The sequence below is a fragment of the Chelonia mydas genome, chromosome 3 (assembly GCF_015237465.2).
Source record: "Chelonia mydas isolate rCheMyd1 chromosome 3, rCheMyd1.pri.v2, whole genome shotgun sequence".
Lineage (NCBI taxonomy): Eukaryota > Metazoa > Chordata > Testudines > Cheloniidae > Chelonia > Chelonia mydas.
This window is the reverse complement of record NC_057851.1, coordinates 184,832,399-184,843,052: the sequence shown is the minus strand read 5'-3', so window position 1 is coordinate 184,843,052 and position 10,654 is coordinate 184,832,399. Positions and strand designations below refer to the sequence as shown.

Sequence of the window (10,654 nt, the reverse complement as noted above, 5' to 3'; positions counted from 1 at the left end):
GGGGGGTTGGATGGGGTGGCAGGGGGCAGTCAGGGGCAGGGGTTCCGGGGCAGTCAAGGGACAGGGTGAAGAGGTGATTGAATGGGGCAGGTGTCCGAGGGGGCAGTCAGGAATGAGAGGAGGGGTTAGATGGGGCGGTGAGGGGCAGTTGGGGCGGGGGGGTCTGGGGGTGGTCAGGGGACAGGGAGGTATGGATGGGGCAGGGGTCCTGGGGGCAGGGCCGGTGCAACCACTAGGCGAACTAGGCAGTCGCTAGGGCGCCAAGTGGCTGGGGGGCGGCCAAAAGCACGCTCGGGGGAGGCGGTGGAGCGGAGGTGAGCTGGGGCAGAGGGGCGCGGGGAGGGCCGCCTGCAGCAAGTCACCCGGGGGGGTGGTGCACAGGGGAACCGCTCCCCACCCCAGCTCACCTCTGCCCCGCCTCCTCCTCTGAGCCCGCCACCGGGATCGGCTTCTCTCCCTCCCAGGCTTGCGCGCCAAACAGCTGATTGGCACCGCAAGCCTGGGAGGCGGAGAAGCGGCGGCAGGGGGGTGCTCGGGGAGGAGGCGGAGCAGAGGTGAGCCGGGGCGGGGAGTTGCCGCAGGGCTCCCTGAGGGGAGAGGGGGTGGCGGGGAGCTGCCGCAGGGGGGAGTGAACGTGTGCAAGTGGCTGGCTATATTAATTGTATTAAAAAACCCTGCTTGCTATAAAATGTAAGTCACATTAACAGCTGTAACTGCAAAAACATTGTAACCGCGATAAGAGCTCATATGCTCGTAACCATGGTAATGTCTTAGCGGAGCGGGATGCGCTAACCACAGCGTCAGCTGGGTAAGATCTCCCTGTGGGCGAGAGCTAAACATATGTAAGTGTGAAGGTCCAAACACCTGGTTGGCTCTGATTGGCCACGGTATGGTAGACGGGGTCGGGCCTTAAAAGCCGCAGCAAGATCTTAGCAGCAGTAAAAACCAAATAAATAGCCGCTTGAAACTCCCAGCATTTGTGGAGTAGGACGGTGTCCTAAGCGGGTCTTAGGATCCTGTAGGCGGCCTGCAGACACAGCAGGGCTCCCCTCCCGAACTCTTCGGCGGCCGTTCAGCTGCCTTGCGGCCGACGCCTGATCAACGTCCGTGAGCCAGAGCGCCAGAGGGTACAGTATATAGCAGAGTGCTTGAGTATGTGTTGCCCTGTGTCTGTCTAGACAAAACCGTCGTAAAGTATTCACGTCATAGGCTTGCCTCAAAAACATATATAGTCATTTAAGTCATATATGGATATAGTCATTTAAAGTCATGTAAGTCAGTATAATCTTTGCTTTTTGCACGCTCTTTTTATTTCTGTATTTGTTCATAGTCCTTGTGACGATTGTAATAAAAGTCATCTATTGTTATCTTCACCTGTTGTCACGTGATTGCTGAAAATTCTCTTATTAATATAAATTTAGTGAGGCGCGCTTACCACCCAGTGGGAAGTTGGGGTCCATCCCTGGTACTGTCTCTTAATCGGACAGCCGTGGGCTAATTTCCTCTCTCCACGTTCCCTCAAACGTTTTTCTAAAGTTTCACTCGGGGTCGCGTCAGGGCGGGGGGGGGGGGGGGGGCGCCTCAGGGTGGGGGGGGGGGTGTAAGGTGGAAGTTTCACCTAGGGCGCAAAACATCCTTGCATCGGCCCTGTCTGGGGGAGCCGTAAGGGGACATGGAACTGTGTGTGTTTGTGGGGGACGTGGGGTTGGATGGGTCAGGAGTCCTGGGGGGGGCCGTCAGGGGGTGAGAAGCAAGGGGGGTCGGATAGGGGGTGGGGGCCGGGCCACGCCTGACTGGTTGGGGAGGCACTGGCCAACTGGCCATCCATACAATTTTGGAAACCCAATGTGGCCCTCAGGCCAAAAAGTTTGCCCGCCCCTAAATTAGACCATCACTTATGCATCATACTTCATTGATCTGTATAGAAAATAAAACTCAGTTTCAATTTTCTAAGAGAGCCTGAAGCAAAGTCCTTCCATTGCCTCTAAAATTTCCATTGTTGGGTTTGGCCATAGACTGCTGATGAATCCTCTGTAACTCCTGTTGGATATCTGGCAATGTGCACAGTTTATGATATTTATTTGTACTACCAAGACTGGGGCCTCATCGTGCTAGGCACTGTATAAATACATAATAAGAGAAGTCCCTGCCCCAAGACAAAGGGTGGGAGACAGGAAGTATTATCTCAGTTTTATAGGTGGGGAACTGAGGCATGGATGGATTAGGTGACTTGCCCAAGGTTACACCGGAAGTCTGCAGCAGAGTGTGGAATCAATTGTAGAACTCTTCATGAGTCTCAGTCCAGTGCCTTGATCACCAGACTGTGGGGTAAGCAGTGCCCGCCAGGCATCAGGAATAGGATCTGATGCACCTGGTTTATTTACAGGGCGTATAAATATAAAGGAGAATGCAATAAGTCTCTTTTGGTATCCTTTACACTGGGCTGAAGGCATGCGGTAGTTGTGCAGATTATAAGCGAACGGGCTGGCTTCCCCTTTCATTAGGTGTAAGCCAGGAGTCACTCCATTGTGTATAAAATGAGTGTAAATAGGAGACCTCTAGTTCTTGACCTAAGACACTGTTACAGCATACTCTTGCCGTAGTACTGTGATGTTGGCTAGAAGACATTTTTTGAGTCTAGTTATGTATCAGCGCTAACTAATGCACTTGTATAGTTACTCAGGGCTGTCCCTAGTGGGGTGCGGGGCCCGGGACAAATCAGCCCTCGCCGGCTTGGGGGCCCCGCTCTGCATCGGCGGCTGGGCCAGCAAGACAGATCCAGCCTGGTGCTGGGCTGCCTGCTATTGCTGGCAGTTGCCAGCACCTACCGCGGGGCTATTGTTGGCCATAGCTCCACGGCAGCTCAGGGCTCCAGCCAGGGCGGGGGACTCACTGCACTGAAAAACGGGCGGCCAAGCTGGCTGCTGTCTCTGCTAACTGCCAACAAGATGGCGGATCCTGCGGAAATGACGGATTTGTCTTCTGCGACCGACCTCACCAGCCCGTGGGGCCCCCCAAAGCGCGGGGCCCAGAGTGGTCACTCCGATTCGCCCTTCCCAAGGGCTGGCTCTGTCGTCACTGCTGTCTTTGGGCCACATTGTCCCTGGCCCTTTTGTTGGGCCTGGTAGGATGGAAGTTTACATCTTATGCTCTTCTCCCATAGCACATATTGTACAAGGTCCAGAAACACTGCACAATCCCTCCCTGAGCTCCTCTGGCACCAGTGCTAGTCTGCATAGCCCTAAATAAAGGACAACCCCTCCCAGGCCCAGTTGAGTCATTTAAGAGCAATAACACTTATTGCTGGGCCAGTTCTGTGTTGATTACATTTACTGGACTCCATTGGGAATGCATCTTTTCTAAGTCTGCGTACAGTTTGTCCTGCTGTTTTTTGTGACATGGCACAAACCCAGTGTGTTGCAGTTTAGGCTCCCTCAGCTACAAGTGAGTAAATTTCAAAGCAGTCTAATGCACAAGGAAAATTGTTCACGAAATGAAATAGTACGGGCGCAGCTGTGGCTTTGCCACAAACCCCATGTGATAAATAGTGCTGATGAAAATATGAATCTTTTGAAATTGATGGGACACCTTGCACGAGCAGGACTTAATCAGCTACAGAATAGCTTGTGAGATCAGGTCCCTAAATGAAAAAATAAAAAAAGTTCATGGAGTCTTTGTTATGCTCTCAGTTTCCATTCAGCGAGACTTTATTGGCAGGATGAGCTATAGTAGAGTAGTCTAGTATGAAGTTTGGATCCAGGATTTAGGGATATTCAGCTCTAAGGTACTGCATCTGGCCCCATACAAAAAATATAATGCACACGTGCGTCTTTATGTATTAGAGGGAAATGTTGAGTTTGGAAAACAAAAATAAAGAGGCCATCTCTTCAAGTCCTGATGTAGCAAATTGCAGCTGATGTCAAGAGAGATTTTGCCTGAATGAGGACAGAGTGATCACTGTGGTCTTTGACCTGCTGCCCTATGGTGAATGATGGTGCATGGGGAAACAGGAAGAGCGCAAAGAGCTCCACCCTTTTGCAGTGCAGTTCAGCAACAGGGGGCATCTGTAGTCGTGGCATTCCCCAGGGTGCACATGCTGTTTCCTCTATGTCCTCTTGTGCATAAAACGCTCTAAATAGACAGGGAGAGAGGTAGAGCCAGGGACCTATTCCTGCCCCATCCCCTGGCAATGGCCAGCAATGCTGGTCATTTTGATAGGAGACTGTGTTTCATGAATGAGGAGTGTAGCAGGGGACCCTGTCTCTGGGATCCAGACAGTTCCAAGCACCTGGGCTGGCGCATCCTAAGCATGGAATTGTGCCTTCAAGGCACAGCAGAGCCCTGAGCAAGGACTTTAGGACTGGAGCCCATAACGCTTCACACTGGTACCTAGAGGTTTTCATTCTCAGAGCTTGAGACCTGACCACAGCTTCACTGGAACAAGTTCAGAAGTGAATCTCGATTGTCAGCTTGACAGACTTTGACCAAGCTGGTGCTTGTTCTTAGGAGAAAGGGGAAAGGGATGAAAGAGAAACCTGTCTTGTGTTGGCTTAACTGAGTACGAAGGACTGCAAGCAGATTGATGGTGCTGTCAAGAGAAGGCTAATGCCACGTTTCACTGGAATGGTCCCGGAGCTCAGTTATCCATCCAGCCGAAAAACAAATTAGCTAACAAACCAGTTTAATAGGTATTTGCTCTAATAATCTACAGGACTGGATAAAATCCAGAAGAGGCGGGAAATGGAAGATACCCATTTTGGGGGGCATTCTGATAAACTCGTAAAGTACATTTAAAATACAAAGCACTGGTCTGAATACCTTGCTACTCAGTTATTCTCAGGAGGACTAGTGAGAAATAATTTGGGATGATGAAGGAAAGATACAAGTGGCTTCTTTTAAATAATTTCCCTTTTTGATTTTGCAGGTCATAGATCAAAAGGATATATATGCGCAGCACACTATCTCCAAAGAGAGAGACGGGTCTCACAAACTTCCAGGTAACAATTTTCCATACATTTCATCAATGAACACACAGAGAACAATGACCTTTCAGGGATTTAGAACTTTGTCTGAAAAGCGAACCCATACAGAGCCCAGAGGTGGATGATGTCTTTGTTAGGGAACTACCAGGAGTGCAATTAAAAACAATCCAGCATTTAATGTGGTAGTTTAATTTCCCATAATATTTGTGATGTTCCCCATTTGAAGTAGAGAGAATTCTAGAAGTATGGCACAGTGAAATACTGTGGCACTGAATGGGCTAAATCCTCAGCTGGAACAAATTGGTATAGCTGCTTTGACTTCAGTGAGGCTACGCTGATTTATATCAGTGGAGGATCTGGCCCTAAATGTTGACTTTTCTTTTAATTGTGCCTTCTGCAGTGCTGCATTTGACCATTCATATAGGCGTTTGGGTACCTATATTAGGTATCTGCACGCTTAAGTGTTCCTTCTGCACTCTTGTGCAGAACCAAGTCCCCTATCTTAGGCACACAAATGTGAAAAGTGGATCTACAGGGCCAGATCCTCACTCATGCGAACTGATTCTGGTTTCAGTGGAACTATTCCAGTCTACACTAGCTGAGGATCTGGCCCTTTTCATCAGGTATGAGCTGTGATCCTTTCTATTTGGGAAACTAATTTGAAAGCAAATCCATTCAGTTAACACACATGTGCACTGAAGTTTATAGGTTAAAGCAGGGGTTCTCAAACGTCATTGTACCGTGACCCCCTTCTGACAACAAAGTTACTAAATGACCCTGGGATGGGGGCAGAGACCGGGCCCAGCTGCCTTGGGTCGGGGGATAGGAGGCCACAGCCCGAGCCCTGCCACCCCAGGTGGGGGGTGGAGCTCAGGCTTCAGCTTCAGTCCTGGTGTAAGGCTGGGCTTGGCAATCCCATTAAAATGGGGTCGCAACCCACTCTGTGGTCCTGACCCACAGCTTGAGAACTGCTGGGTTAAAGTTTTGCTGAGATTTACCACACAAAAATTGCACTGAAAAATTGGTCCTGTTAGGATGCCTCCTTGAGCCCTCTTTACTGAGTCAATAAAGAGATGCAGCCAAAAAATAAATTCACCTCTGTTGGATGTAGCCAAGAGAACTTCACAAAAATCCCAGAATTCCTATTTTATTTGTGAACACATGAGAAAAGGAAGTTTATCTTCAGTGCAGAATCAGTGCTACTTCGGATGTGCCGTGCAATGAAATCCATGTCCATGATGCTAGTTGTGAGTCAGTACTGTACACATGTAATTATGGGCATTATTCTACAAAAAGAAAGAGGGGACATCTACCTACGGCTCTATGCGCCACGCAATAAAATTATGAAATCAAAATTAGATCATCCACGTAACACCCAACTTCTTTCTCTCGAGTCCTCACTCATCTGATCTCTGTCAAAGACCCACTTCCACAGCAGCTCACAGAGGACTATGTTGCTCCACTAGGTATCCTTGTCCAACTTAGAGAGAATGTAGATAATAGAATGTATGGAATTCAGTGGTCTCTGCTCAGTGTTAACTGTGGGTCTGATTTTCAAAGATGGATTTTTTTTGTTCAACACGTCTAAAAATCAGGCATTGTATCATTGTTAATATGGTGCCAAAAGTATGAATGTTGCTTTACGTGCTGTGTCAAATAAATAGCATCCTTCTCCCAATGAGCATACAAACCAAGGACCAAATTTTCAAAAGAGCTCAGCACTCAAAATTGGGGTCAGATTATCAAGAGCCCAGCTTCTAAATTGGCATCACAGTATTTGGCCAGACTTTCAGGAGAACTCAGCACACTGGCTGTGTGGTGGGTTCTGAGCAGGTTTGAAAATATGGCTCTTATTTAGGTGCCTAAAAGGGAGCTGAACTCTTGACAATCCAGGGCCCAGATGGGGTATGTTAGCGGGAGGAAGTGAGGGCAGCCCCAAGGGGTTGATCCCGTGCAGCGTAAGTGTGGGGTGCTGCGCATGTAAACACCAGGGAAATGGTCAGGAGCTGAGGCTTATAATTGCAAAACCTAATTTTGTTTCTTTGTATGATTTAGAACCCAATTTCCAGACGTCTCCCCCTCAGTTACTTCCACATGCGGGCAGCTAGATTTGCACTTAGTTGCCTGAAGCATCTCTTGCGGTATCTCAGTGTTGATGAGGGTTCTCAAGTGTACAAGCTGGGCCTTTAATGTAGATGTGCCCATGTTTGAAAAGCAGCCTCTGATAAAAGGATTATTGACAGAGGCCTGATGAGACGCCATCGTAGTCTCTGAATCCCTGGCTGTGGTGCTGGGTGTGGTTCTGGAGGACAGAGCATAGGACAAGTCCTATTTTGCCACTGGAAAGAGAGAAAAGCATTGGAGTCAATGTCTCCACTGCTCACAGGGCAGCGAGTTGAGGCAGGGCTCACTTGCACTTTCTGTATGCAGCTCCCCTTTTGTTCTGGAACAATCACAAAAAACATTAGACCAGGCAAAAGGTAAACATGACTCTTGCTCATCCCCTCATGCAAAACCTCTGATTCAGCAAAAGGATTCCATACACAGTCCTCGTACAAACAACCCCAAGCCCAAAAAACCCCAGCCACCAAATGCTTTGAACTCAAGCCTCTAAAACTGCAAAGTCTTTGTTTTGTGGTCGCTTTATAGCATTCTAATCCACCGACAAAAGCTGGACGCCACTCTCTCTTTCATACTGGCCACACACAATTGCAGCTCATGGAAAGAAAGAAAGAAAACAGTCCCCCAAACTGCTGACAGCCTCTGGAAAGGGAGAGAGGAATGAGGCGGGGCTATTTGATTTTATTTAATTTGCTGCTGGTGGCTGGCATTTAGTGCCACAAATTGCAGTGGAGAGAAGTCATAGGCATTGGGAGATGGGTGGCCTCGCTTCTATTTCTCCCCCCTAAGTCCCCCAAACGCATTTCCGATCCAAACTGGAGAGACAGAGACACACAGAAGAGGGGATCTTGGGCCTGCACGGCCTCCCCCAAGCCATGTATAGAAGTAGCTACCTGCGAGAAGTGCGCAAGGAGAAGTATGAGCGATCTGATGCCTATGATGAGCTGCAGGGCACCTCAGACTTCAGCAGCCTGGCCCAAGCCCAGGGCCTGGAGAACCTGCAGGAGCTCAATGAGAGGTTTGCCAACTACATCAATCGGGCCCGGATGCTGGAGCAGCGCAACACTATCTTCCGTAAGCAGCTGGAGACCTTCCAGCGCATGGATGTGCTGGCCGGCTTGGAGGAGGCCTTTGCTGAGCAGATTGAGCTGAATCGCCTGCGCATCCGTGAGCTGTCTGCCGACCGGGCCAAACTGGAGCGAGAGGACAAGGATTCACAGCGCATGCTCGATGAATACCGTAACAAGTAAGCCAGCCAGAGTCAAGGGGTGCTGCCCAGCTCCTCGCTCTGGGTGTCTATTACCACTACGTTACCACTCTCTAGGGGTGTTTATCACTGTTAGGGGTACATACCCTCTTTCATCTCTAGAAGCACTTTACTCTGAAACAACATGTTAATTTTGCCTTGCTCTGGCTCCGGAAAGCTCTCTTAGTTAGATGCATTTCTTTAGGGAAGGGGAATGAGTCCCATTTCTCATCTCCACAGTCTCTGCTTTCAAATTGTGTTATTTGCTAGCGCTCCTATACCAAGAGAAGGCCTGGCTGACAGCAGCATACTCTAATTGCCTAGTGAGTCCAAAAGCCATAAGACGTAGTACACGGGGCCAGGATCTGCCCTGGATGTTGGTGCGTGGCTCCTATATTGACTTCAGTGTGCCCAAGAGCAGGGGCATTCTCAAGGGGGGGCAAGCTGGGGCACGGGCCCTCCCAATAATTGTCGGGGCACAGAACTTCTCTGGCCCTGGGGCCACGGAGGCATGGAAGAGTGAGCTCCTGCCCGGGTGCAGGGAAGAGTGAACTCTTCCCAGGGCTGGGGTGGGGGGGAAGGGTAGAGTGAGTTCCTGGTGGGGAAGAGTTAGCTCCTGTCGGGGACAGGGCAGGGTGAGGGAGGAAAGAGCGAGCTTCTGCCAGGATGGGGGGAAAGAGTGAGCTCTTGCTGGGGCTGGGGTGGTGGGGACAGCGAGCTCCTTCTGGGGTGGGGAGAAGGTAGAGCAAGCTCCTAGGGGGAAGGCACAGAATATGCCCCTCCAAAAGGGGTCAAATTTTAATTCCTGTGCACGCCCCTGCCTAAGAACTAGGAGTTGATGTCAGAGGAGGCCACGTGGGAGCATCTGAGGGAAGATCTTGACCCTAACTGTATTTGTTTAGGACTGTCCATATTCACTGCATGAAAAGAGTTACAGCACCACAAATTGCTTTTATTTCTTAATTCCATGAAACCCAGAAGAATATACCTGAGTGTCTTCTTGAGAGATTGTCATATCTAGGCCAGTGCATTTCAATTACCCTAAGCTAAGGATACAGTTATTACTTGCACTGATCTACAGGTTCAAATTGGTGGTTTTTGCTTTGCTTTTGCTATTGCATGTGGCATCCCTTCACACCCAGCCCTGCACAGCACATGGGCAGAATATAAGGAGAAGAAGAAAAGTGATGAACATGACTAGGCACACCAGGGAACCCTTAGGCTGCATTTCATGAGAGTACTGCTCTGTGGGCCCCGGTTACTCCTGCCTGTTAGCAGTAGAATGGTCTTTGCAGGGAATGCATAGGTGAGCACCCTGTTAGCTTTACGAGCATTGTGCTTATGCCTGCAAGAAGCACAGTAAAAAAGGCACAACCCAGTTGGGAGGATGAGGGACAAAGATGACTTTTGTCTGATGTATTTTCATGTCTCTCTAGCACAAAACCAGTTTGCTGGTTATTCTTAGATGTTTTAAGTCTATTTGAAAACTCATTCATGTGCTCTATGTGAAGACTGAGATTGTGAGGAATAATAATTATCAAAGATTTTTTCCGAGGCCCAGTCATGCAGCCAATAATGCAAATTTACTCCTATGCTAAGGCTATATTTACTATGTAAGCCCTCAAAAGGTAGGGAAATGATGCCTAGTCCTTTGACCTTCTGCATAACAGTAAATTTTACCCATTAAGGCATTAAATGTGTGTGAGATGGTTGTCCTCAAAGGCAGATAGCATCTTGAATGGACATAAAGCTTCTTCTATATGGGATGGTTAGGCAAGAACATCTCTGAACTCAGGCACTAGTTAGGTGAGTTAGGATCTGTAGAAGCAGAGTCCTAGACCAAGCTCTGCAGATGTGCTTATTAAGGAGAGATGGTGGCCTCTCATCGCTAAGATTACAGTTACTCTACAGCAGTGCTACTCAAAGTGGTGGTCCTTGAACCGGTGCTGGTCCGTGAGCCATCGGCTGCCGGTCTGCATGCACATTGGGGGAAAAAATTGCCAGTCCCCCACATCAGATAGTTTGAGAAGCACTGCTCTACAGGACAATTTATGAGACTGATTTTGATCTCATATATAGGAGAAGAAAGAGAATAGAAAATCCTTGTGCCCTCAAGTGTTTAGGGTTAAGTCAAAAATAGGGATAATGTTACTGATCCCTCTGTAAAGTGCTTTGAGAGCTCCTGATGGAAGGCACTAAAGACAAGCCAGATATCATTGTTATTATTACTAAAAAAAAATGACGTAAATCAAGTAAGAACTTTTGAAACTGAAATACTGTTAAATGTCTCCTTTTTGATTTCCCC

General features: G+C 48.7%; 1 protein-coding gene across 1 annotated transcript in view; it reads left to right on the top strand.

Moving 5' to 3' along the window:
* Window positions 1-497: 497 nt before the first annotated feature.
* Window positions 498-10,654, top strand: part of BFSP1 (beaded filament structural protein 1) — a 54,077-nt gene continuing 43,920 nt past the window's right edge. Inside the window, exon 1 of the mRNA XM_043543915.1 lies at window positions 498-554. The gene's annotated coding sequence lies outside the window, so the exon portion shown is untranslated. The remainder of the gene's footprint in view (window positions 555-10,654) is intronic.